The 26,489-nt window shown below is 38.9% G+C and overlaps 1 long non-coding RNA gene across 4 annotated transcripts in view; it reads left to right on the plus strand.

Annotated features, from left to right (window-relative positions):
• Nucleotides 1–26,489, plus strand: part of LOC127491334 (uncharacterized) — a 162,896-nt gene that overhangs the window by 22,904 nt on the left and 113,503 nt on the right. For 2 of the 4 annotated variants that reach the window (XR_016225389.1, XR_016225386.1), the window contains exons 2-3: nucleotides 6,641–6,688; nucleotides 12,718–13,182. This is a non-coding gene — a long non-coding RNA (uncharacterized LOC127491334). Of the gene's footprint in view, nucleotides 1–6,640; nucleotides 6,689–12,717; nucleotides 13,183–26,489 lie in introns of those variants that run through there. The other 2 variants (XR_016225387.1, XR_016225388.1) reach the window with 1 other exon arrangement.

Consider the following 26,489-nt stretch of genomic DNA (forward strand, 5'->3'; position numbering starts at 1 on the left):
TAAATCAAATCTCCTCTTCCCTAGAAGTGATATTTTCCCAAGATTGTCTATTCTGTTTCTTGCAATTGCAAGTCCTATCCTTTTGATTCTAACAATAGCAAGCATTCTGATCTAACAGGCCTCAGACCTGATTTTAGGATTTTTCATTTTCTGGTACTCATTTTGTCACTTCCAAGCCTTGCTTCTCCTCTCCTCTTTTCTACACGATCTCTTTATCTCTTCTCTAGCATGGGCTCCAGAAATGGTTTTTGCATTTTTGTATTCATTTCTCTATTTGTATGTTTTTAAAGTTCAGCTTGTTCTTTGATTACCCTATAGATGTAAGTATTTTTTTTCACTCTTTTCTTTTTAGAGTTTTGTGGTGATTATGTGGAGACATTTGGAATTAGATATTTTCCAATTATTTTATGGGAAACTGGAGACCTTTTCCATTTTCTTGAAAATACTAGTCAAAGAATTCTTGAAGTCCAGATGTCTGATGGTTTGAATGCCTATTTCTCCTAAAGTTTCTTTCCTTTATTTTTTTTCTCTCATAGTTTTTTTTCTACTAGTAAGCCTTATAATTGTCAACTGAATGTCAGATATTGAATGCAATATTTTGAGAAACTGGATGATATTATCTTTTTGTTAAGAGAGTTTGTTTTGCTCCTGGCAGGTAGGTAAATCATGATGTTTTACTAATTATTCTTCTTTAGGGGGTTAGTCTGTTCTTGATTAATTTGCCATAGCCTTTCCACTGAAGTTTTTTTTTTTTTTTTTTTTTTTTTTTTTACTTAATTTGTGTATCTTTCAAACCTTCTAAACCTTCTAGGTCATTTATTCTTTTTTTTTTTTTTTTTTTTGACAGGCAGTTAGTGAGAGAGAGAGACAGAAATGTCTTCCTTCCATTGGTTCACTCCTCAATGGCCGCTTTGGCCTGCACACTGCACCGATCCAAAGCCAGGAGCCGGGTGCTTCCTCTTGGTCTCCCTTGTGGGTGCAGGGCCCAAGCACTTGGGCCATCCTCCACTGCCCTCCCGGGCCACAGCAGAGAGCTGGACTGGAAGAAGAGCAACCGGGACAGAATCCGGCACCCCGACCGGGACTAGAACCCGGGGTACCGGCGCCGCAGGCGGAGGATTAGCCTAGTGAGCTGTGGCGCCGGCCGGTCATTTATTCTTAATTTCTTCTTCTGTGGAGATATTTCCACACTGCAAAAAATATTTTAAATAGATTTGGTTATTTTATAATCTATGTTTAATAATCACAATAAATGAAATCACTACAGGTTTGTTTTTGTTAATTCTTTGCCACAATGCTTTGTTTCTTCATGGACTAATTATTCTACTGGATAACATTTGTGTTTGCTTTATTTAGTGTACCACCAAGGGAAACTGCGAATTGGGCACTATTTTATGCTTAATTTTTTTGTTTTGTTTTGGTTTGATTTGGTTTTGTTTTTGGACCTATTCAGATGATGCGAATTTGGGCTATTTATCTACTTGAGAGACATTATGGTTGCAACTGCTTAGGGTTCTATGTTTTCCCTGCTTTGCTTAATGCCAAGGCAACTTCAAGGCAGACTGTGTTTGCAGACTGCTAGGCCAAGATTGCTGGGACACTTTAATGTTAAGTGGAGGTAACCCTTTGAGTATACACCTTTATAAGAGAAAAGGTTCCTCTTAGGTTTTTTTTTTTTTTTTTTTTTTTTTTTTTTTTTTTTTTTTGACAGGCAGAGTGGACAGTGAGAGAGAGAGACAGAGAGAAAGGTCTTCCTTTGCCATTGGTTCACCCTCCAATGGCCGCCGCGGCTGGCGCGCTGCGGCCGGTGCACCGCGCTGATCCGATGGCAGGAGCCAGGTACTTATCCTGGTCTCCCATGGGGTGCAGGGCCCAAGCGCTTGGGCCATCCTCCACTGCACTCCCGGGCCACAGCAGAGAGCTGGCCTGGAAGAGGGACAACCGGGACAGAATCCGGCGCCCAGACTGGGACTACAACCCGGTGTGCCGGCGCCGCAAGGCAGAGGATTAGCCTAGTGAGCCGCGGTGCCGGCTCCTCTTAGGTTTTAAGGTAGTGTTTATTTTTGTTTTCTCTATCCTTCATTCCAAAATCTGTAGATCTAAGATTGTGGTCAAAATGGCTGACCATCATATAGCTTCAAGTAGATTCAGCACTCCGTGTGCCGTCTCTAAGTTCCTACTTTCACTTGGATTTTAGATAGGCAGTCTTACTCTTTTTTTTTCTTTTAAAGATTTATTTATTTATTTGAAAGACTTACAGAGAGAGAGAAGGAGAGGCAGAGAGAGAGAATGGTCTTCTATCTGCTGGTTCACTCCCCAACTGGCTGCAATGGCCAGAGCTGTGCCGATCCGTAATCAGGAGCCAGGAGCTTCCTCTGGGTCTTCCCAGTGGGTGCAGGGGCCCAAGGACCTGGGCCATCTTCTACTGCTTTCCCAGGCCATAGCAGAAAGCTGGATCAGAAGTAAAGCAGCCAGGTCTCAAACCAGTGCCCATCTGGGATGCTGGCACTGCAGGCTGCGGCTGTACCCGCTACGCCACCATGCCGACCCTTGCAATCTTACTCTTGTAGACTTCCAAATGCTCTGAAGATATTTTTGCATTTTTAGTTGTTTTATTTGATGGAATTTGTACTCTAGTCCTCCTTGTTGGCTAAAACAGAACTTTTTATTTGATTATAAAACTCATAGAGCTATGTATCAAGTCTTTTTCACTTAACATTTTCTTCATATACATGCACAACATAAAGTTCATTTTTACTTTTGGTGTGGGATTGTACTTATTATTTCTAACATTCGTGAAGCCCTTAAATAGTTTTCATAAGGTCGAGATTTAGGTAATAATCAATTTATCTGAGATATTTCTGTAATTCTAAGAATGTATTCATATGTAAGTCAAATTTTCTTTAATAGTGGAAAGTAAATAAAGATATAACATGAAGAGCAGGAACAGTCCCCCCGCCTTTTTTAAAAAAAAAGATTTATTTTATTTATTTGAAAGACAGTTACAGAGAGAGGTAGAGACAGAGAGAGAGAGGTCTTCCATCCACTGGTTCACTCCCCAGATAGCTGCAATGGCCAGAGTTGCACCAATCCAAAGCCAGGAGCTTCTTCCAGGTATCCCATGTGAGTGCAGGGGCCCAAGGACTTGGGCCATCTTCTACTGCTTTCCCAGGCCACAGCAGAGAGCTGGATTGGAAGAGGAGCAGCCGAGACTCAAACCGGTGCCCATGTGGGATGCCGGCGCTTTAGGCCAGGGCTTTAACCAGCTGTGCCACAGTCCCGGCCCCTAGTTCCCCTTCTAACTTGTTTACTCCTTAGTTCTCCATTGCCTGAGTGGTTAGACATTTGTTAAATTGATAAGTTTTTTTTAAGAATTTGTGTACTCATGCTATTAAGTATTCTAAGTAATTTCTTCTTTTTTATAAGATTTATTTTTATTTTATTTGAAAGGCAGAGTTAGGAGGAGAGAGAGAGAGAGACAGAGATCTTCCATCTGCTGGTTCACTCCTCTAATGTCTTCAATGGCTGGAGCTGGGCCATGCCAAAGCCAGGAGCCTGGGTATTCTGAGTCTCCCACGTGGGTGCAGAGGCCCAAACTCTTGGGCCATCTTCTGCTGCTTTCTTAGGCTCATTAGCAGGGAGTTGGGTTAAAAGTGGAGCATCCAAGTCTCGAACTGGCACCCATAGGGCATGCTGCATCTCAGGCAGAGGCTTAACCTGTCACTCTACAATGCCAGCCCCTCTAAATAATTTCAAAATTGATCTTTTTTAAAGCCTGAAGCCCCAAAGATAAGAGCCTGTTTTAAGGTGATTTTAAAATAGATTCCTATTATGAAATAGTATCAATAAAGGATGACTAAGATAGATATTTTATGTTAGAGTAATACATAATTTTAATGTTTCAATAATATTTGACTTTGTAAATAAATATTAAAAGTAATCATCTCAGCCGGCGCCGCAGCTCAATAGGCTAATCCTCCACCTTGCGGCACCGGCACACCGGGTTCTAGTCCCAGTCGGGGCACCGGATTCTGTCCCGGTTGCCCCTCTTCCAGTCTAGCTCTCTGCTGTGGCCAGGGAGTGCAGTGGAGGATGGCCCAAGTGCTTGGGCCCTGCACCTGCATGGGAGACCAGGAGAAGCACCTGGCTCTCAGCTTCGGATCAGTGCGGTGCGCCGGCCACAGCACGCCGGCTGCAGTGGCCATTGGAGGGTGAACCAAAGGTAAAGGAAGACCTTTCTCTCTCTGTCCACTCTGCCTGTCAAAAAAAAGTAATCATCTCATGATATTTTTAAAAATTTGCTGTCTTCTTTCCCCAGAAAGCATAGTAAGTGAAACCATCACTCTTTTCTAATCTTCATGAATAATTTCTTACTGGCCTTGGGTGAGAGGCTATTTTCAAGGCCATCACGTGATATCTGCAAAGGTACAGTTTACATCTTACAGCCTAGGCCTCTTGTGAAAGCACTTCTAAATTATGGAAGCAAAGAGTTTATGCTTGATCTTTGGATAATTTCAGTTGTAGACTTTAGAATGAAGCAAGTAGCAGAAAAAAAGGATCCTTATTAGAAGCATAAAACCTACTGACTGCATCTTGGCCAGTGTTCCCTTTTTTCCAGTAAGCTGTCTGCTATACAGAGGTGTATAACCCTAATGGCTTGTTGTATGCCATTAAAAGGTATTGTACACTCATAAAAGAATGACATTTTGATCAATGCTGTTAAAAGAATTACTGTCTTGACACAGAAAAGCTTTCCTGCTGCAAGTTTAAAAATATGCCTTTAAAAGCTTTTTATTGAATACCTTTGCATCCCTCAGAAATGTGCCATTTTGGCATGAGGTTACTCTGAAGTATTCCACATTATAACTTAAATGTAAAACCTCCTATTTACCATTAGAAGAGGCAAAGTCAAACAGGTATTTCCCTACCAAATGGAGCTTAAAGACTTGGTAGCATCTTAAACCACTGTATCTATCTAAAAATAGGATTTTTGTAAAGAGAAAGCTGAAAACTAAATTATTCCTTTTTATTTTGTGAGGTATTGATTTTTTCATGCTGTTTTGTTTAAACTTTGTGGTTTAATTTCCCTTTGGATTTAGGAATTATGCCTTTCCACCCAGTTCAGAAATAGATCTTTTCTAATCACCTGGGAATTGGTTCTCTTAAATGGTGATATGTTAGATGTGGTTTTCTGCTGTTTCTTTTTCTTTTATTATATTTTTGATTAGGAAGTTTTGAAAACCATGTCATAATAGACACTATCTTCCAAAGCTAAAGTTTTTTTTTTTTTTTTCTGTACACAGCTGATCTTTTACAGATTTTTAAAAAGGTATCATTGCATGGGCTGGTTCTGTGGTGTAGCAGGTAAAGCTGCCACCTGCAGTGCCAGCATTCCAAATGGGCACCAGTTCGAGACCTGGCTGCTCCACTTCTGATCCAGCTCTCTGCTATGGCCTGGTAAAGCAGTAGAAGATGGCCTAAATCCTTGGGCCCCTGCACTCACATGGGAGACCTGGAAGAAGCTCCTGGCTGCTGGCTTCAGATTGGCAAAGTTCCAGCTGTTGCAGCCATCTGTCTTTTTGCTTCTGCCTCTCTGTAACTTTGCCTTCCAAATAAATAAAGAAATCTTTTAAAAAATGTATCTTTGACTTCCAAATAAATAAATCTTTAAAAAAAGTATCATTGCTATAATTTTAGCTTTATTTTATACTTTTTAACTTTGCCTTCCGAATAAATAAATAAATCTTTTTAAAGAAGTATCATTGCCATAGTTTTAGCTTTATTTTATACTTTTTAAGCTGTTTCCTATTACCTAATATGTGACTTTATTACTTTTTTTAAACTTATGAATTCATTTAAAATCTGATACTCTGAAAACCATTATTTTCTTAAATAGTTTGATACATGGATGTTTATTTACTGGATATGTCTGAAATTTTATACTTTTCAGATCTGATGTTTAATCCTGATTTAATGAACTTTTCAGTGATTTCAGGGTGTGGATGTATTTTAAGATAGATGACATTGATTTTTATATAGCAAGTTAACTTTGTCAGTAAGGGATGACTGTGTTTATTACTACACTAAACGCCAGGTAATTTATACATATTTACAATCCTTTTTTTTATTTTTTATTTTTTTGACAGGCAGATTGGACAGTGAGAGAGACAGACAGAGAGAAAGGTCTTCCTTTTTCATTGGTTCACCCCTCAATGGCTGCCACCGCGCTGATCCAAAGCCAGGAGCCAGGTGCTTTTCCTGGCCTCCCATGCGGGTGCAGGGCCCAAACACTTGGGCCGTCCTACACTGCCCTCCCGGGCCACAGCAGAGAGCTAGACTGGAAGAGGGACAACCGGGACAGAATCCGGCACCCCGACCGGGACTAGAACCTGGTGTGCCGGCGCCGCAAGGCAGAGGATTAGCCTATTGAACCACGGCGCCAGCCATATTTACAATCCTAAAGCTTGTTACAGTTTTCAGGTGCCAGGTTGTGTGCTGAAGTAGTCCCCATGCCTCACAAAAGTTAGAGAACTCAATCAAATGATGAGTAATTTGTGGAGTTTGAATTCAAACATATGTAGTCTGACTATTAGCTATTGTGCTATTCTAATCTGTTTTATATTTCGTCTGTTTGTTTTAGGTGGTATTATCCCAGTTTTAGAAATGAAGAACCCAAACCTCAGACAGAGTAAGTACTTTGCAGGATGATATAGTGATGGAGTGGCGGAGTTGACATTTGAAATTAACTCTATTAGATTTCAAGCTATATTTGCTATTATGGCATACTAGCTACTTTTCCTTCAGTCTTTTCATTATACCCCTTCCTCTTAATTACATTTGTGTATTCAAACAGAGTAATTATTAGCAATCTTAGAAGAGGAATTTGTCTCATGATTTTTTTAAGTTATTTAATTAAAAAGCAGAGTTATAAACGGAGAGAGAGAGAATTTTCCATCTGCTGTTTCATTTCCTAGATGGCCACAATGGCCAGAACCAGGCTCGAGCTAGGAACCAGGAACTTCTCAGTCTCCCACATGGGTATTAGGGACCCAATCATTCGGGCCATCTTGTGCTGCTTTCCCATGACCTCAGCAGGGTGCCAGGTAGAAGCGAAGCATCCAGGGCATGAGTGGATTCCCATGTGGGATGCTGGCGTTGCGAGTGGTGGCTGTAATTATGGTTATATTAGGGTTATATTATAATATGACCTGCTATAATTATGACATGGGCCCCTGACTCACAATTTTTTTTATGATTTGGAGAAAAGCATATTGAAAAGACAGATAATTAGACTCTCAGTTGTGGATTCTTGACCTATCTCTGATTCTGGCCATATGAGTTGTACTACATGATTTTAAAGATTTCCTCAAACTTTCGATATAACTTGACTCTATTTTGATTTAATGTTTACACCTGTTCTTTTTATTTTGGGTACAATTTTATCTCTGTCACCCATTAGATACTAAATTTTATGAATGTTTTCGGGCAGGAAGCTCTGATTTTCATTCTTCACTTATGTGATTACATCTAATGTTGAAATTCTATGAGAAGGAATTCCACATAAAGAAGTAATCAATTTTATTTCAAAGACACTCTTTCTTTTAAACTACTTAAGAGACTCATAGTTTTTACAGTCAGATAATGATTGTGGAGATTTAGATATAAGAGATGAACAAAACCCTGCTTTATAAAACAATGTTTCTACCAAAGAAGATAGAAATAGGCAACTGCCAGCTTCAAAGTTCTTGTCAGTTCTTAACTGTATAGCAATGCTTTTAGAAATAATAATAGTAATAGATATTGATAATTATATGTTGTTATACTAAGAATTTTGCATACATTTATTATTTAGTACTCATGAAAATATTGTGCAATAGGTGCTGTTTTTTTTTTCTTTTTGAAGATTTATTTATTTAATTGAAAGAGTTGGAGCCAGCGCTGTGGTGCAGCGGGTTCATGCCCTGGCCTGAAGAGCCAGCATCTCATATGAGTGCCGGTTTGAATCCTGGCTGCTCCACTTCCAGCACATCTCCAGCCGTTGCAGCCATTTGGAGAGTGAACTAGCGGATGGAAGACACCTCTCTCTCTGCCTCTCCTCTCTCTGTGTACTCTGTCTTTCAAATAAATAAATAAATCTTAAAAAAAAAAAAAAAAACTCAAAGTAAAAAAAAAAAAAGAGTTAGAGAGAGCAAGAGACAAAGGAAGATCTTCCATCTGCTGCTTCACTCCCCAAATAGCTTCAATGGCCAGGGCTGGGTCAGGCAGAAGCCAGGAGCCAGGAGCTTCACCTGAGTCTCCCACGTGGGTGCCAGGTGCCCAAGGATGTGAGCCACCTGCTGCTGCTTTTCCCAGGTCATTAGCAGGGAGCTAGATTGGAAGTGGGGCAGCTGGGAAATGAGCTGACACCTGTTTGGGATGCCTACATCAAAGACATCTGCTTTATCCACTATTACCACAATGCCAGCCCCCCTCAGTAGATGCTCTTACTATCTCCATTTTACATACCAAGAAACACAGATTTAATAAAGTTAAGCAATTTTCCCCAAGGTTACTTTGTTGATAAGCAAGTGAAACTGATATTAAAACCAATAGACTGCTTTAGTCATTTTCCTAGTATTTAGAAAATGTAATCGTTTTAAGAGGTTACCTGTGATAAATGCTTAGTGATATGATTCTGATTTAAACATGAGAACTTTTAGAAGGGAGTAAGTGTGATAACTTGTGAAAAATGGCAGTTTCCAAGTTCTGAGATTTCTTTCCTGCCATTTACATATATTACTGATATAGCCATGAAACATATAATGCTACTGGACAAGTGTAAAATACCACTTATTTTCTGAAGATTTAATGACTTCATTATGTATTTCAGAAAAATAGTGTTTGGAGTTTGGGGTATAAATGGGTGAGAGTATGTCTGTTTTAACAAACAGAATCACATGTATTCATTGTGTAGACTGGGATGACTATTTTAGTTTGCTTAGACTGGGTTTTCTGGGTCATGAAACTTTTAGGACTAAAACTAAGAAAGTCTTGGGTAAACTAATCCAAATATAAACTTCAAAAAGTTCATGGGAAATGTGCATTATTAAAAAATTACTCATGTATCTATCCCAAAAATTGCACCAAAAATAAGCTCATCTTTCAATTCTATGTGTCCATGGTCTTTTGAAGTACCCTTGTATGTAAATACAGGGATATGAATTGATTTCAAAATATTTTGCACCGAAATAAACATCTTTTAATTTCATTTCCCATGAACTTTTTGAAGTACCCTCACATTTATATGTAGATTTGTGTAGGTTTTTGTGAACATATAATGGTCATGAGTGAGCTACAGGGAAACCAGATCTTTCAGAGAGTTAAACAGTCCTGAACTCAGACTGATATTTGTCTATTTTTATTAACAGAAAGCTTAGTCTCTTGTGTTTTCCCCATTTCAGATAACCTTTTCTTGTCATCTAAGAAATTAATTTCTTTGTTGGAATCATTGCAAGTAAACTTGATAGCAAGAATGCTGTTATTGAGGCAGCTTACACAGTGATTTGCTAAGTACAGCTTCTTCATAAAAGGTGAAGCAGAAGTCAATTTATCGATCACTACCAGGATTTCAGGAACCTGTTGAACTACCTAATTTTTCCCCCTTCTTCTAGAAGCTACTATTTCTGTTTCTGTTTATATCTTAGCCTTTAGTTGATTCCTTTGGAAGCATATTTTACTTGTATTCTCACATCATGTAAACTTTTTTCTTCATATTTTCTTTTCTCTAGTGTACAGTTGGAAATATCAAAAAATGATTTTTGGTAAAGACACAAGAAATTGCCATAATTTACCTGTTTTTTACTTATAGAAATGCCAATTTCATATAATTCGCCTAATAAACTTACCTTTTGGCTATGTGGAAATTCTAGGCTACTAACAAATCTTTGTGGGATATAGTTCATTGAAATTCTGGTTAATATTAAAGAACTGAGAAAAATTTTAGGTTACTCTATGCTGTCCATTTGATAAAAATAATTTCAAAAGGTGTGATTCATATGGACAAACTGAACATTACATAGCCATTAATATTAGACGGGCTTTAAAAGTTCATATTAATCAAATTAAGAATAAATTTACCTTTTTTCTCAATTTTTTAAAAGATTTATTTATTTATTTGAAAGGCGGAGTTACAGAGAGACAGAGGCAGAGAGATTGAGAAAGAGAGAGAGAGAGAGAGATCTTCCATCTGCTAGTTTACTCCACAAATAACTGCAGCTGGCAGAGCTGGGTCAATCCAAAGCCAAGAGCCAGGAGCTTCTTCTGGGTCTCCCACGTGGGTGCAGGTACCCAAACACTTGGGCCATTTTCCACTGCTTTTCCAGGCCATAGCTGAGAACTGGATCAGAAGTAGAGCAGCTGGGTCTCAAACTGGCACCCATATGGGATGCTGGCACTTCAGGAAGTGGCCTTACCTGCTTTACCACAAAACTGGCCCCCTCTTAGAATTTTGACTCATGATATTCACTTTAAGCTATAGTGAGTTATATAAAAACTTCTTTCATGGACTCAAACATGAAATTGTTGTTATACTTTAGAAGAAACAAATACAGGATGTCTCTTTCTGCCCTTTGGACAATCAGTTAAAATTGAGATTTGCTGTTCCAGATAGTTTAAGCACCTTAAACAAACATAAGGAGTAACTGAATTTTTTTTTTAAAAAGACATGCAGCCAGTTACTGTTTGTCTCATATGCTAACTATCGTGCTTTTGAGATTCTTTTATGTATAAAATTGCACATGTGAATATTTGGTCTTAAAAGCTTTTTTTTTTCTGCTCTCCTGCCTCATTAATCTCACCTCTTATCTAATGCTTGGCCCAATGAAAAAAAGGAATCTCCTTGTGGTTCTTAGGGGTACAGTAGACTAAGCTATACTTAGAATTTTGAGTTAAAGCAATTTCCCCACTTAATAGAAATAATAACCTACTGTAGAATTTTGAGTAATTAACTGTAGATTTAAAACTTTTCGTATCTCTTAAACAACAGATTTAGAGCTAGATATATCTTTCAACAGTGTGTTTCAAAACTGGAATTCCTGTCTGTGTTACAATTTTTTTCCATCATGATCTCTTTTATATACTTCTTGCAAGTATCTTGGTGTAGCTCTTGATCTTCCTTTGTTATCAGTATACAATATTTTGAGTACCCTCTATTATGAGGTATTTTACTTAGTCTTAGGTATTTTTCATAAGCTACTCCGTGACTATTAAGAATAATATTATCATACATACTAATTGTGATTTCATAGACTTTTTTCAGGAACAAAACATTATGATTATTAGTACCATTAAAAATAGTTTTCTGAGTCACTAGAACATAAATAATTGTCATTGTTATGAATTATATTATGAGGTAATGGACCCAAATATAATGAAACATGGTTCATTGCTCTAATATGTCTAACTTGAGTCTGTGCTAACACACTTTAGCTTATGTCTCTCTGGCTTACAAATACATAAAAGAAAATTGAAAGAAAGAAATAGGATATAGCTGAGCATTCTTGAATCCCTCTTAATGTTGATCTATAAACTAAACATCAGGCTGTATCTACTCATTTAAAATTTAGTTGCATATTATTCCAATACCTAGATGTAATTGCTGTCTGAAGAGCAAGACTACTTAATATTTGTGCAAATTATCTAAATAATTACCTTATTTTCACCTTTGGCATACTAGCTGTGGCATAATAATATTATATGTAATTTTAGAGAGTTTTTATTTTTTTACAAGAGTTATTTATTTATTTGAAAGTCAGAGTTAGAGAAAGGGGAAGATGGAGAAACAGATTTTCCATCCTCTGGTTCACTCTCCAAATGGCCTCAACAGATGGGCTGGGCCAGGTTAAGGCTTGGAGCCAGGAGCTTCTTCTGAGTCTCCCACATGGGTGACAAGGTCCCAAACACTTTGACGATCTTCCACTGCTCTTCTCAGGCCTTTAGCAGGGAGCTGGATCAGAAATGGAGCAGTTGGGTCTCAAACCTAAACCCATATGGGATGCTGGCATTGCAGGAAGCACCTTTACTTGGTATACCATGATGCCGACCCTCAGGATTTCTATTTTTTTTTTTTTTAATGTAAGCATCTTTTTTTTTTTTAAAGTTTATTCATGTATCTGAAAGAGTAATAGAAAGACAGAGAGAAAAATCTTGTATGCACTGGTTCACTCCCCAAATAAACACAGTAGCAAGATCTGGGCCACACCAGAGTCATAAGCCTGGGGCTCAGGTACTTGGGCCATCTTCTGCTGCTTTCTCAGTCACATTAGCAGGATGCTGAATTGGAAACAGAGTAGCTGGGACTCGAACCAGCACTCCAATATGAAATACCAGCATACCAAGTGGCAGCTTAACCCTCTGTGCCTCTATGTTGGCTCCCCTAGAGAATTTTTAACGTCTAGAGTTTCTTGAGTTGCCTTTGTGGTTGCTGAATAAGGACTTGGACTCTTTCTGAGTATGATCCTGATATTTTGATTAATTATATTGCTTGGACAGTGACTGACAGTCAAAGTTGATTTGATTGGTCCCTTAAGTTTCTCTGTTTTGAATTGCTGAGATTTAAAAACTCAATCATATGCTCAGAATTTGCCGTTCAAACTGACAGTTCCGATAGGTTAGATGGTACAATTACCATATATGCAGTAAGTGCCTTGTTATTGCTGTTTTATTTCCTTCCAAATCTAGGTGGAAGCTGTGGACTCTCAAGGTGAAAAGCTGCAACATCTATCTGTTGCCTCCACTTGGCTTTCATTTCTCTGTCGAGTTTCCAGCCCTGTATGCTGAACTGTTCCAGTCACAGCCCTAAACTCAGTGCTTTTCAGTAATGTTTTGTCAGAAAAAGTCTGTCCTCTTTGGTGAAATTGAAATGAGTAATAGTCTTTTGACACTAGTGGCAAGTGGCTTTCACGGTCCACAGCAGATCTAATGAGCTACAGCTGTCTGCTTGGAAATTCAGCTTTCAATTGTCTGAAGGAATCTCTAGAAAATAGACTTGAGTTTCTTTGTGCATCGAAACAACAACAACATAATCCAACTTATAAATGTGGTGTAAACTGCTTTGTAGACTCTATTGCAGCCCACAAAGTTTTCCAGTTTCATCTGTAATAGCTACTTTTTGTAGAAACCTTAAAAAATGAATGATGTAAGCTGTTTGACAAGGTACTTATGCATCAGGAACTCAATTTATGGTATGTTAATTCTACAAGATCAGTTGTGCATTCATATTTAAGAGCAAGGAAATTATATAAAACTATATGGCATGGATTATTGTACCTTGATCTTGGACTATCACATTCATTCTGCATAGTCCATGAGTCTTCAAAAAGTTTGTGGAAAATGTTATGAAAAAGCTACACTTGAATTTCAAAACTTTCACACCAAAATAAACTTTTTTTAAAAGTATGTAATTTTTTAAAAGATTTATTTATTTGAAAGGCAGAGTTACAGAGAGGCAGAGGCAGAGGCTGGTTCACTCCCTCAAATGGCTGCAATGGCCAGAGCAGGGCCTGTCCAAATCCAGGAGCCAGGAACTTCTTGTGGGTCTCCCATATGGGTGTGAGGCTCCAAAAATTTGAGCCATCTTCTGCTTTCCTAGGCTATAGCAGAGTGCCAGATCAGAAGTGGAGCAGCCAGGACTTGGATCAGCACCCATATGGGGTACTGGCATGGCTGGCGATGGCTTTACCCACTCTACCACAGCGCCAGCCCCAAAATAATCTTCTTTTAATTCCATTTTCCTCAAACTTCTGGAAGTATCTTGTACAACTAAGAATACTATGATATAGGATTAAATTGTATTTCATTAAAGCTTATAACAGAGTAAGATAGACATGTCTTTCAGTAGAGAATCCAATATATAAGCACAGTCATACTGAAGGATTAAGGTTGCAACCTTGATTATTTCTGATGTTCTTAGAATGGAGTGTAGTTTTTCATGTAAGAAAATAACTAGACCATTTTGTCTAAGCTGTTATAAGAGATTGTTCTCTCATAACCCTCCAAGGTTGAAAGAACCCCTGTTTTTTTTTTTTGTTTGTTTGTTTGTTTGTCTTGGGGTGTTTTGTTTTGTGTGTGTGTTTTTTTTTTTGTTTTTTTTTGGTTTTTTTTTTTTTTTTTTTTTTGGACAGGCAGAGTAGACAGTGAGAGAGAGAGAGAGAGGTCTTCCTTTTTCCCTTGGTTCACCGCCCAGTGGCTGCTACGGCCGGTGCACCACGCTGATCCAAAGCCAGGAGCCAGGTGCTTCTCCTGGTCTCCCATGCAGGTGCAGGGCCCAAAGACTTGGGCCATCCTCCACTGCATTCCCGGGCTACAGCAGAGAGCTGGCCTGGAAGAGGAGCAACCGGGACAATCCGGTGCCCCTACCAGGACTATAACCCAGGGTGCAGGCTCCACAGGCAGAGGATTAGCCTATTGAGCCATGGTGCCAGCCCAGATAATGATCTTTTATGAATTAACTAAACTATTTTAGTGTATTAATTTTAGGAAAGAGTTCTCTGGAAATTGTTTGATCATTATTCAGAGGGGCAGTTTTAGGGGCTATTGATGATTATTTTCATATCAAATATAAGAAAACCTAAAGCCAAACATTGCATGACCTAATTTGCAAGTAGAACTGCCAGTGACTTCTACCAGCCAGTTTTTACTCTGCTGTGGTACATCGGAAAGGGGGGTTGTCATTGCTCTTGAGAAAGAGGATACAGGTAAAAGGAAGCGCATACAGAGAAATGTCATTAAATAATGGATCAGTGGAGTCTCTACTGAGGATTGTAGCAGTTGCACTTCTGCAGTATAGTGACTAGAGATTGTCTACTGAAGTGTGAACTTTCTACATCTTGAAGTAGGTACCACTTCTTTGAATATGAGAATCTTGATACCAGAAGGCATGAATCAACACAGTTGCTGTGATGCACAGAATGGTTTAGTGCATAAAGAGAATCAGCAAGGGGCTTCCAGAAAAAGAGTGACAGAACATGAGCCTTTAAGATAGGATTTGTATGGCAATGTCTCCGTTATCCAGAGTCATTCTATAGTAAGGAACATTGGAAGTTAACACCAGAGTCACATTATAATTTGTAGAATGCATTTCTTGTATATTTGTATTAGTTGATTTTAAAATAGAGTTAGAAAATTGTCACTTTCCCAAGAATAGAGCCTGTAAAAAGCTAAAGAAGACAGAAGAAACTAGAACTTATTAAGAAAGGGATTGTTATTAAGTTCATAAATTGTATTAGACCCCTTATTTTTCTTTCACTTAATCCCAATTTTTAAGCTGTTGCATCCCTCATTGTCTTCTCTTTGTGTATTCAATGTATTTTACAGCTTTGTTGAGATGCACCATACAACTCATTCATTTAAAATGCACAATGCAATGATTTTTTGCCTCTGTAGAGTTGAGCAGCCATCACCACAATCAATTTTAGAACTTTTCTGTTATCCCAAAAAGAAGCCCCATATTAATTAGTAGTCTTTCTGTATTTTCCCCCAAATACTTCATCTCTAGGTAGCCACTGATTTATGTGATCTGAGTATTAAAAGTTGTTGATTTGAAATTGCCTGAGCCTTCCAAGGATACTCTGCTTTATACCATTTGATTGATTATACAGTTGCAATAAAAAAATCTGTGACTCTTCTCTTTGTTGACACAAATCTTATAAATCAAAGAGGGTGACATTTAGGTGCTTTTTAGATATATCTAATTATACATAACTTCGTAAACATGATTTTCAAGAATTTGTTTTTATCATAGATAAAGTGCTATTAAATATACCTTCTCCCTCAACTCTGTCTCTGATCCTTAAAGATTCAGAATATCGATCTTTTCTGCGTCTTGGAGTTTTTGGACTAAGAGGATCTGATTCATTCTGACAGCACTCATAAGACACTAATGTATAACTTAGAAAACAAATTATTCAGTATAATGTAAAGCATATTTGCCAAACAGATTAGACTGTATATCCTTTAAACAATAGATTATTTTCCTATAAATAAACTATATGGCAAGCCAAAATATTATCAATAAATTGCCTTGAATGTGTAGAACCAGAGTAAGAGGCTAGTTATATAGTTCAAACATAGGGTGGCTCCACTCCCTTATAGTCAGACTGATAGGCAGAATAATGACCCCTACACACACTAATGATGTCCATGTCCTAATACCCAGAATCTATTACTTAACATAGCAGAAGGAACTTTGTATATGTGATTAAGTTAGACATGTTGTGATATGACAAATTGTCTGGCTGGGCCCAGTTTGATCACAGGGGTCCAGACAATTAACCTTTTTGTAGTGAAAGAGAGATGGGGCTATAGGAGAACTAGACAGAAACAACATGTAAGGACTCAACAGACCATTGTTGATTTTGAAAATGGCTGAAAGAACCAGGAGCCAAGCAATGCCGTTGGTCCTCCAGAAGCTGGAAGGGAATGGAGTAGTTTCTGCTCTACAGCCTTCAGAAAGGAATACAGCTTTGCTGACACCTTTGTCTAGCCCAGTGAGATTCATTTCAGATTTATGACCTATAAAACTGTAGGATAATAAATTTGCATTGTTTTAAGTCACTCAGTTTGTGGCAATGTGTTATAACAACAGTAGTAAATTAAGACACAGACCTTTAGATTTTTTCCTGTATGAATCCAGTAGGAAGTCTCAGGCAAATCCACTGTACTGTGTCCTAAAAACATGTTAAGTGTCAGCCTTGCCTCAGTGACTCTTCTTTCTCTGTGTCTCAGGTGCCTTTTTCAAAGTCCTTTCTGGACTTATCTATTAAAACACATTTAATAAGAACATGGACTTGAGAGTTAACTGAATCTGTTTGAATTCTGATTTTGCCATTTTCCTGTCTATGTATCCTTTGATGTGTGACATAATATTCTAAGATTTGAGTTTTCATGGACAAAATAAGGTAAATAATACCTGTCTTTCAGGGTTTTTGTCTGTTTCCTTTCTCAGGCTCATTTGTACAAACAACATAGGTGAATACTAACCCCATGAAAACAGCAGCTCAGGAGTCACACACCCTCATATTGGCAGAGAGGCTGTACTTTGGAGCTTTTGTGGTGCCCAGCACCTTTATGAGCAGGAGCCTGAGTCTGAGCCTGAGCTGAAAATGGAGCTGAAGGTACAGGTGCAACCTGGGCCTGTGCCTGGGCCTTCAGCTTGTTTTGGGCCTGGGTCCTAGGCTTGGTTTGAACTTTGGCCTTGCCCTTGATTTGAGGCTTGGCCTTCGCCTTTGCCTTTGACTAGGACAGCCTAAGACCCTTAACAATGTGGGCACAAGTATGCTTCCCAAGTTTGGGATGAGAAATGCAGGCAAGTTAATTGAGCTTTTGGCTGACACTCTTTGAAATCACAGGCTTAACTTCCTTAGGCTTGACAAGGGCCTGACTGCCTTAGGATGTGCACTCATATCCTTGGTGTGTTGGTCTGCATCTTCTTCAGTCCCTTCTTGTGTCTCTTGGCAAATTATGTTCCTCAGGAGCTTGGGATCCACCTACCTCCTTAAGAGATTGTACTTTTGCGATTGGGGTTTCTTGATGCCATTTCTGTGCTATTTTCAGGACTGGCCGTATGTGGTGTGGAGCCTGGACTTAGTCATGTCTGCACCATAACCCATCATTCCCAAAGCACATGGGGGCCTGAAAAAGCTTAGGGTTGTTTTAAGGATAAAATGAAATAGTGTATGTAAAGTGGCACAATATTTGATACATAATATGCATCTAAAACATGATAGCTGTTGTTATTTTTTAAGGGCTAAAAGTGGGATTTGCCAATGCTGTAGATTGTAACCCTTACTCAAATATAAATATATTAAGAACTATTGGTACAACTATTGTGTTTAGGAGACTATTCCATAGAATTGTCTCTGTAGCCATCTGGCCAATGATATTGATGCTTCTCACCAAAAGGATTATTTTTTGAAGCTGTAATGAGTAGGTAGAAACTGCCTTTGGTTTATGGTGCAAAATATAATACCTCTTTATATTCCCTTTCTTCTAGGAGATTATGTGAAATAGAATGAATTAAGGCAACCTGGTATTCTGTTTCTATAATTAAAAAATAATTCCTTAAGATAGGAATTGTGTCTAGAGTTTTTAAAAATCCCTAAAGCCTGGCAAATGGCTGAGTTGTAATAGGCAGCAATAAATGTTTATTGAACTGAACTAAATTGAGTTCTAAGCAGTTATTCTTTCACAATTTGTTCTGAATTCATCCTTTCTGTTGCCCTAATTTAGGCCCTTAGTTTTCATGCTTAGTCTATTACAGCAGTTTCTGAACTGCTGCTCTTTTTTGCCAGTTGTCTTTTCTCACTTTAATTGGTCTATCAAAGTACCAGCAAATTAGGCAAAGACTACTGTACATCGTGTCCTCTCTGACTGACTTAGTCTTCTTTGTCTTTGTACCATTGCTTATGGTGTGGTAGCCATACTATTTACCTGTTACCTCCCAACATGGCATGGTATACTTAAAAAATGATGTTTGTGTATCATAGTGGGTAGCAGTCCCACCATCTTATAGCTGAGGCTTTAGGCCCCAGTGGCTAAAGAGAATTTTGTCTCGGTACACCTGTAGTCTGCTTTAGACATAACAATGTACCTTATCACGTTGAGAGACTGCTTGATCTAGCATTTGCAAATGGTTACCACTGGATTTCATTCTGTGTTTTACATACATGTTTAATGAGCACCTACTCTGTGCTTTCTACTCTGGGGGGACATGAGAGCACTGAGTCCACTATGTTCCTATTAGAACCTTCAGTTCCAGGCAGACAGATCTGTATGCTGGCCACCAAATGGGGCTTCTGTATTCCTCTCATCGTTGCTTGTTTCTTTTACTGTCTTGAATAATCTGTGCTTCTTTCATCACCATCTGTTTAAATCTTCATCCTGTCTTCTCTGTGATGCTATCCCTAATATGGTTAAAATATGGCACTTCCATGTGTTGTGTTCTCTGTTTCCTTTACCACTGATTCACCCAGTTTTTTGCCCTCTGTAAAGTCTAGATTCATTCTTTTTTTTTTTTTTTTTTTGACAGGCAGAGTGGACAGTGAGAGAGAGACAGAGAGAAAGGTCTTCCTTTACCGTTGGTTCACCCTCCAATGGCCACCGTGGCCGGCACGCTGTGGCTGGCGCACCGTGCTGATCAGAAGGCAGGAGCCAGGTGCTTCTCCTGGTCTCCCATGCGGGTGCAGGGCCCAAGCACTTGGGCCATCCTCCACTGCACTCCCTGGCCACAGCAGAGAGCTGGCCTGGAAGAGGGGCAACCAGGACAGAATCCGGCGCCCCGACCGGGACTAGAACCCGATGTGCCAGTGCCGCAAGGTGGAAGATTAGCCTATTGAGTTGCGGCGCCGGCCAGATTCATTCTTTATATTAATTCTTGTTCTGTTATTTTCTGTATTATATTTGTTAATTTTTTCCCTTTTAAACATGTTCCTCTGTTCCTGTTTTCTAAAATATTTACCCAGTTCCCTCTCCACACAACTTTATGTTATATAACATATGTGCAATATTTAATATGATACAATAATATATTCATTATGCAGACATATTTTTGGCTCTTACTAGGGTCAGATATTATTCTAATAGCTTTACATATATTTAATATATTTCATCTTTTCAACAGCCTTATAGGTATAAAATATTTTTTATTCTCATTTTATAGATGAGGAAACTGAGGCATAAGTTACTTGCCAAAAATGCTACAAGTGTTAAGTATTATTGCCTTGATTAAAATGAAATCAACTAGTGCAGGCATTTTTCACTTGAGAACTCAGGCTGAGAACCATTCTGTTCTATTATGCTGTAAACACATATTTATGTGGATGAATAGGCCACTGCATACTAGTATTAATATTAATTTTCAACATTTACACTAAGGTAAGATAGACTATGTTAATATAAGGATGAAATAAGTTGTTATAAGGAATACAAAACCTGGAGGATTTAATGATGTACTGTCAGCAAATGGTGAGTATTACAAAAAAATCAAAACTGAATACCATTATTTGTAGAGCTTTTACTATTTGCCAAGAATAGATAGAACATCTGTATGAACTGAGTACTTTACATAAATTATCTCACAGAAACCTTACCATAATACTCATGAGTAGTGACTATTATCCTAATTTTATAGATGAAGAAAAATGTCTTAAGTATGTTAAATAATTTGCCATAGAGTTACTAAGCTGGGAACCAGCAGACCTAAGATTGGAACCTGGTTGCAACTGCCCTCTATTTTCATTGTGCTGTACTGCCTCTCTAATAAGAAGGTGCCCTAGGCCGGCGCCGCGGTTCACTAGGCTAATCCTCCTCCTGCAGCACTGGCACCCCGGGGTTCTAGTTCCGGTTGTGGCGCCAAATTCTGTCCCGGTTTCTCCTCTTCCAGTCCAGCTCTCTGCTGTGGCCCGGGAAGGCAGTGGAGGATGGCCTAAGTGCTTGGGCCCTGCACCCCCACGGGAGACCAGACGGAAGCACCTGGCTCCTGGCTTTGGATCGGCGCAGTACGCCAGCCGAAGCGGCCATTGAGGGGTGAACCAATGGAAGGAAGACCTTTCTGTCTCTCTCTCTCACTGTCTAATTCTGCCTGTCAAAAAAAAAAAAAAAAAAAAAAAAAAAAAAAAAAAAAAAAAAAAAAAAAAAAAATTGCCCTGGCCAAAGAGCAGGACACAGGCAAGCAGGCTATTGTTAAAGCAGGCTATTGTTAGAATGCAGTTAACTTTGTGCTTAATTTTGAAAAATTGTATTGTGATAGTGCTAATTTGCCCTTCAAATTTGAAGGTGGAATATAGCCAATATTCTGGAATAAACCCAGTAAAAGTAATATTTGTTGTTGATAAACCTTTACTTTCTGGGTTTATTTTCTTTTGTGGTTCAGCTGTATCTTGTATAACATATACATGGTTAATAGCATTTATTTACATCCAGAGGTGCTTTATGATGTTAAGAGAAGTGTTTGTACTCAGGAAGTGAGTACTATGTAAATACTATATTTTAGTTCTTAGTGTGAACATTGACATGACACCATCATGTTTTTCTTTTATGGCATCACACTTTTCTTTGTCATTATTTTTCCCCTTTGACTGTGACAAAGAACTGACTCTGATGATGTCAACTCTTCATTGTATCTCAGTGGCTTAGGCTACAAATGTGGTTTCTTCTGTCTTTAATTAAACTTTTTTTTTTTCCCGGTGCTGTAGCTGGGAGCGGTATGTTGACACAACTCACTCTTGTACAGAACAGATTAAAATGTCAGTGCTCTAATGTTCTCAACCATGGGAAAAAATATTTGGGGTATTTTATTTATAACTTTTAAAAGACTCTTCTGTGGAGAAAGATTACTTGTAAGATGGAAAGCCAATTTGACAGTTAAAGGAACAGAACTCTAATATTAGTCTAACCAAAAATAGAGGATGAAAAGTATGAAATATTGGTGAAACTGTTTTCTAGACATTTAGAACACATCTTTCTCTCTATTTTCATCTTATTTTTCACTTCAGAGCATCTTTTAACTCCCTAATGTTCTATTTAACCCTCCCAGATGCTATCTACACAGAATATTGACAGTTTTTTTGCAAAAGGTACTTAGTCATTATACTAAACACATATATTATGTAGAAGAAGACTACTAGTCAAAGACAAATCCAGTGATATATTTAACCTTTAATTTTTTAAAGATTTATTTGAAAGGCAGAGTGACAGAGACAGAGAAGCAGAGAGAGATTGTCCATCCACTGGTTTACTCCCTAAATGGGCATCACATCCCAGGCTGAACCAGGCCAAAGCCAAGAGTCAGGAACTCCATCCACATCTCCTATATAAGTGATGAGACCTAAGTATTGGTGTCATCTTCCAGTGCCTTCTCAGGTACATTTGCAGGGAGCTGGATCAGAAAGAATCCAGGACTCAGTCTAGCACAGAAGGGATGCTGGTGTTTTAAATGGTGCTTTAACCTGCTGCACCACAACACCAGCCTCCTAGTTAGTGAACCTTCAAGTTAGACATCTGAATGCATCTATTTTTGCAATCAAGTTTTTAACATTTGATAGCTACTATTAGTTAATAGGCCAACAAATTCAAGATGTCATAGTTGAGACCCTTTTCTACATATCTGACATAGGTAAGATCTAAGCCATGTCAATTTACAATGGATGCCATGCAAGTTTCATGAGTAAAAATCATAGTAAAGAGATGGGGCTTGCTCTAAATTGATAAGGTATGGCCTTAATAATAGGAACTAAGACTTATGTGACTTTTACAATGTATCTGAAATACTTATGTCTATATGTATTGATTATTTAAGCCTCACAACCCTGAGTACATTAAATTATCCATTTTACAAATAAAAAAATTGAGGCAGTAAATGTCAAGTAATGTGCACAAGGTGTCACAGAATGTAGAGAGGCAGGATAGGAATCTAAGGGGTCTAGTTCGATAATTTATTCTATTAGAATTTCTGAAAGTTTATTAACTTTTGATATTGTGTATTTGGGAAATACACATTTTAGTGATGTTGTTAACCAACATGTAATATTGACTAGATGAAAATAAATATGAAAAAACAAGAATTCTTTTTTACATTTATATGGTAGGAGGTGCCAAAGTGCCCAGTCTTCAGCGTACCTTAATTAGCAAAGAAATATTGATTGTTTTGCTTTGTCCATATAAAGGCAAAAGGTAGCTTTCTAGAAAGGCAGACATTAGCATTCCAAGTGCCCACTCCATACTCCTAGTTTTGGAATTTAGCTGCCCTCTAGCAGACCATCTGCCTTTAAGACCTTATTTAGAGATTTGCCTGGTTTGAGCTGTCCCTTGGGCTAACAGCTGTGGAATCTGCATTTCTTTGGCATTTCTCCCTTCTATGTAAATTACAGATGTGCTTTAATGCCCTTTTGGACTGCTTTTGGGAAAAGAGGAAAGAGAAAAAGCTCTTTTTCTTTTTAAAGGGATCTATCATAGGTTCTAAGTAGAAAGAAATACAATTACAGAGTTTTCACTTTATGTTTCTCTTCAATCTTTGCAACTACTCCCTACAGCTTTTCTGCTGTGGGATCAATTTGTTGGCAAGGGTTATTCAAACATGAGTAGAATTTGTGTCCTCTTTAGATTAAAGTGCTAAAGCCAACAATAACAATTTTCATGTGGGAACTGGTGCTCAATATCTAAGTCAGACCATACTTGGTGGTCTGTAATTTACTCTAGATTAAAAACATGCTTTTGAGGGTAGAGAGGGTCTTTTTCTGGGTTTTTGTTTGCTCTCATTTTCAATCTTTCAGTGACTTTGTTTTTAATTTGGGGGTGGGAACTAGTGCTTGAGACATGTAATAGAGTTCTTTTAAAAAATTAACATTTGTATAATTTACAAACAGGTAAAGAATTCTGAATTATAGTTTAATGAATTTTGCATAAATGTAACTCAGTCCTTTCATGTTCACTTAGATTTTATTTAACTTTTACACTTTTTCTCTTATGGCTGAATAGTAAAACCATATAGTTTTGAAGACTCCCACTTAGTTTAGATTTTGGATTTCAACCTCAGTTGGACCCTAGTGTTATGTCGCAATTTTTCTCCATTCATCCTTCAGCTTCCTTTCCCACTCTCAGTAGTTATTGTGGGGCTTATCCTGTGCCCTTGGCAAGTGGCTAAGACCCTAATGGTGGAAATTTTCCAGCACCGCCCAGAAAGGCAGCCTGCCTGACTTTCAGGGTGACTGTGGGACCACAAGAAAATGAAACTGTACTGAGTTATGAGGAAGCTACCCTCTACACATAAGCTCCTCAAATCTTATCCCCTGAGCAGCAGACTCCCACTGCCCTGTGCACTGCTCTTTCTAGTGTATTTAATAAATTGGTCTTTACTCACTATTCCTGATGGCTCTGATAAATTCTGTCATTACTCGTTACACTGGCCCCTGTCTTTTACTTCCCAAGACATTTTATTGGCTCCTTTTAAAGACTTTACTTTTTATTCTCTCCTTTTGCTTTCTTAACTGAGGACTCTTGGCAAATGGCATGCCAGTTCAGAAGGAATTGATGGCTCTTGGCCAGGGCTACTCCCTTGTGGGGCTAGAACATCTCCATGCCTGGGCACCCCATACCAGAGTCCCTTGGGGCCAGGGACCTCAGGTTCCTTTCAGTCTTTCAGTGTATGGCCATTGTTGCACCTCTGGTAATTGATGACTCCTGACAAGATTACTCCCCAAAGCAGTCTGAAGGCTAGAGGGAACCAGATAACCAGATCAAGCTGCCATACCCAATAGAGGGAAAAAAAAAACCCTTACCCTCAGGACTATGAGGGTGGTCCATGGTCCTGAAACTCAAGGATTGTGACTCTTTAACCCTGGTAACTCCTCAGTGAGTCAAAATCTAGACCTCATGTTGCCATTCTGGCTGTGCTTTCTTGTGGCCATAGTCCCCTATTCTGACCTTCTCTCTTGACTCTTCCTGTTCTTTATGTCACCAAACCAGATGATTTCCCATAGCTATAAATTGGTGAGTCTCCTGTGACTAACCCAGTTGTTGACCTGGCCTGGCCACCTAACATCATTGGCTTTTTTCTTACCAAAGAAGTGCCATTGGTTCCCCTTCCCATGGGCCGAATGCCCTCACTGGAACTGGACACCAAATTAAAGTGAGTCTTCCTTTCCAAGGGTTTGCACTGGTTGCTCCTCGGCTGGGCTGTTCTATTCTAAGTGTGAGACATTCTTCCTCTCTTTCTTCAGACTCACTCCTGGGATGATTCTAAAAACTGGAAAAAATTTGACCCGCAGACCTTACAGAGAGGCATCTGGTTTTCCTTTGTAATGTTGTCTGGCCACAATACAAGCTTCCAGAGTGGGATGTCTGCCCCTTGAATGGAACTCTTAGCTACAAAATGTCCCTCAGCATGATCTCCTCTGTTGCAATCTTTCCAATGGGTTCAAGATTTTCTTATGTTCAAGTTTTCATGGCCATATTCTTAAACCTCGGCATTTGCATAAACTGCCAAATATAGTTTGCTAAATTTCATGGACCAAAAGACCCCTCTGAGATAATGGATGGTTCCTCATTTACCCTCACCCGAAGACATACTCCTCATGATGAGCCAGTTGCTCCTCTGCCTTATCAGGACCCATTCTCTCCTTCAAAAACCAGGTCAGTCACTGCTTATGATCATCAAGACCTGCCTTCTCCCTTTTACCAATATAATGTCTTACCCCTTTGCAAAGTGGCAAATGCAGAAAGGGGGACCATCAGTGTTCACGTTGCTTTCTCCTTGTCAGATCTATCCCACAGAGAGGCTAAACTTGGCTTTATTAGCCAAGACTCTTCTCACTTTATAAAATAATTTCAGAGACTAACAGTAGCCTTTGATATGACATGGTAGGATATCTGTATTATTTTCACCACATATTGCACAAATGAGGAAAAGATCTGCATCTGACCCAGCAATGGCTGATGAAGCTCATTCCCTAAACTCTGAAGATACATGGTTGGGCAGAGATTTAGTGCCAGTTGATGGACCCCCACCCCCCCATTGACTTATTAGGATAAGGATCTGGGCAGGGAACACTGAAATCACATGTTCATATATTTAATTGAGGACACGAAAAAGGCCATCATAAAACCCGTCAATTATATCAAAGTGGGAAGTTCTACAGGGGGCCTAATGAAAACCCCATCCTTTGTCACTCTAGACTGGCCAAGGTCATGCAAAAATGCACTTAGATCCTGAAAGTCAGGAAGGCCTTGCCATCCTGGCTATCAATTTCATCAGTAAGACCTAACCAGACATTAGACATTAGACAAAAATTGGACCAAGGATCACAAACTCCTTTCTCTACTTTGGTAGGAGACCTCAGAGACTGAAAGGAAGTAGAAGAAGAAACAGAGGGCAAACGATAGACTCAATATATGGCATCTACCACTGCTAGTTCCCTGCACATCCACGTGTCCACGGGGTGACCAATGGCTATAGAACCAGTATCTGCCCAAGTGCCTATGCAAGGTAATCCAAGAGAATGGCAAATGCCCCTGACTTTTTCCTTGATTTTAAAGAACCCAATAAAAAAGAAGGGGCAACTGCCTCCTTCTTAACTGATGGGTCCCAGAGGCTGTGCTAACTCTGTATCTCAATGGTTGAGCCACAAGCCACCCTGGATGTGGCAGGTAAAAAAAAAAAAAATAGAATTCTTTGTATCATGATGGTCACCTACTCTCCTTTACTACTTTCTCTGGACCCATATTTCAGTCTTAAAGCCCCTTACTGGCATAGATGGCCAAACCAAACCCGGGCACTTCACTTTCCCTTTTGTGTGCACCATAGGAGATTATCTTTACTCATACCTTCCTTGTCCTGCCAAATTGTCCCACCCCTTTACTCAGAAGGGGCATTTTGACACATTTCACACTAACCTTCCCTTCAACTCATGTGTCCTTTACTGTCACCATTGGCCCCTAATGCCACAAACCTGCTACCATTT

The sequence above is a fragment of the Oryctolagus cuniculus genome, chromosome 18, assembly GCF_051225735.1.
Source record: "Oryctolagus cuniculus isolate XC-2025 breed Fujian yellow rabbit chromosome 18, ASM5122573v1, whole genome shotgun sequence".
In the NCBI taxonomy this organism is placed as follows: Eukaryota; Metazoa; Chordata; class Mammalia; order Lagomorpha; family Leporidae; genus Oryctolagus; species Oryctolagus cuniculus.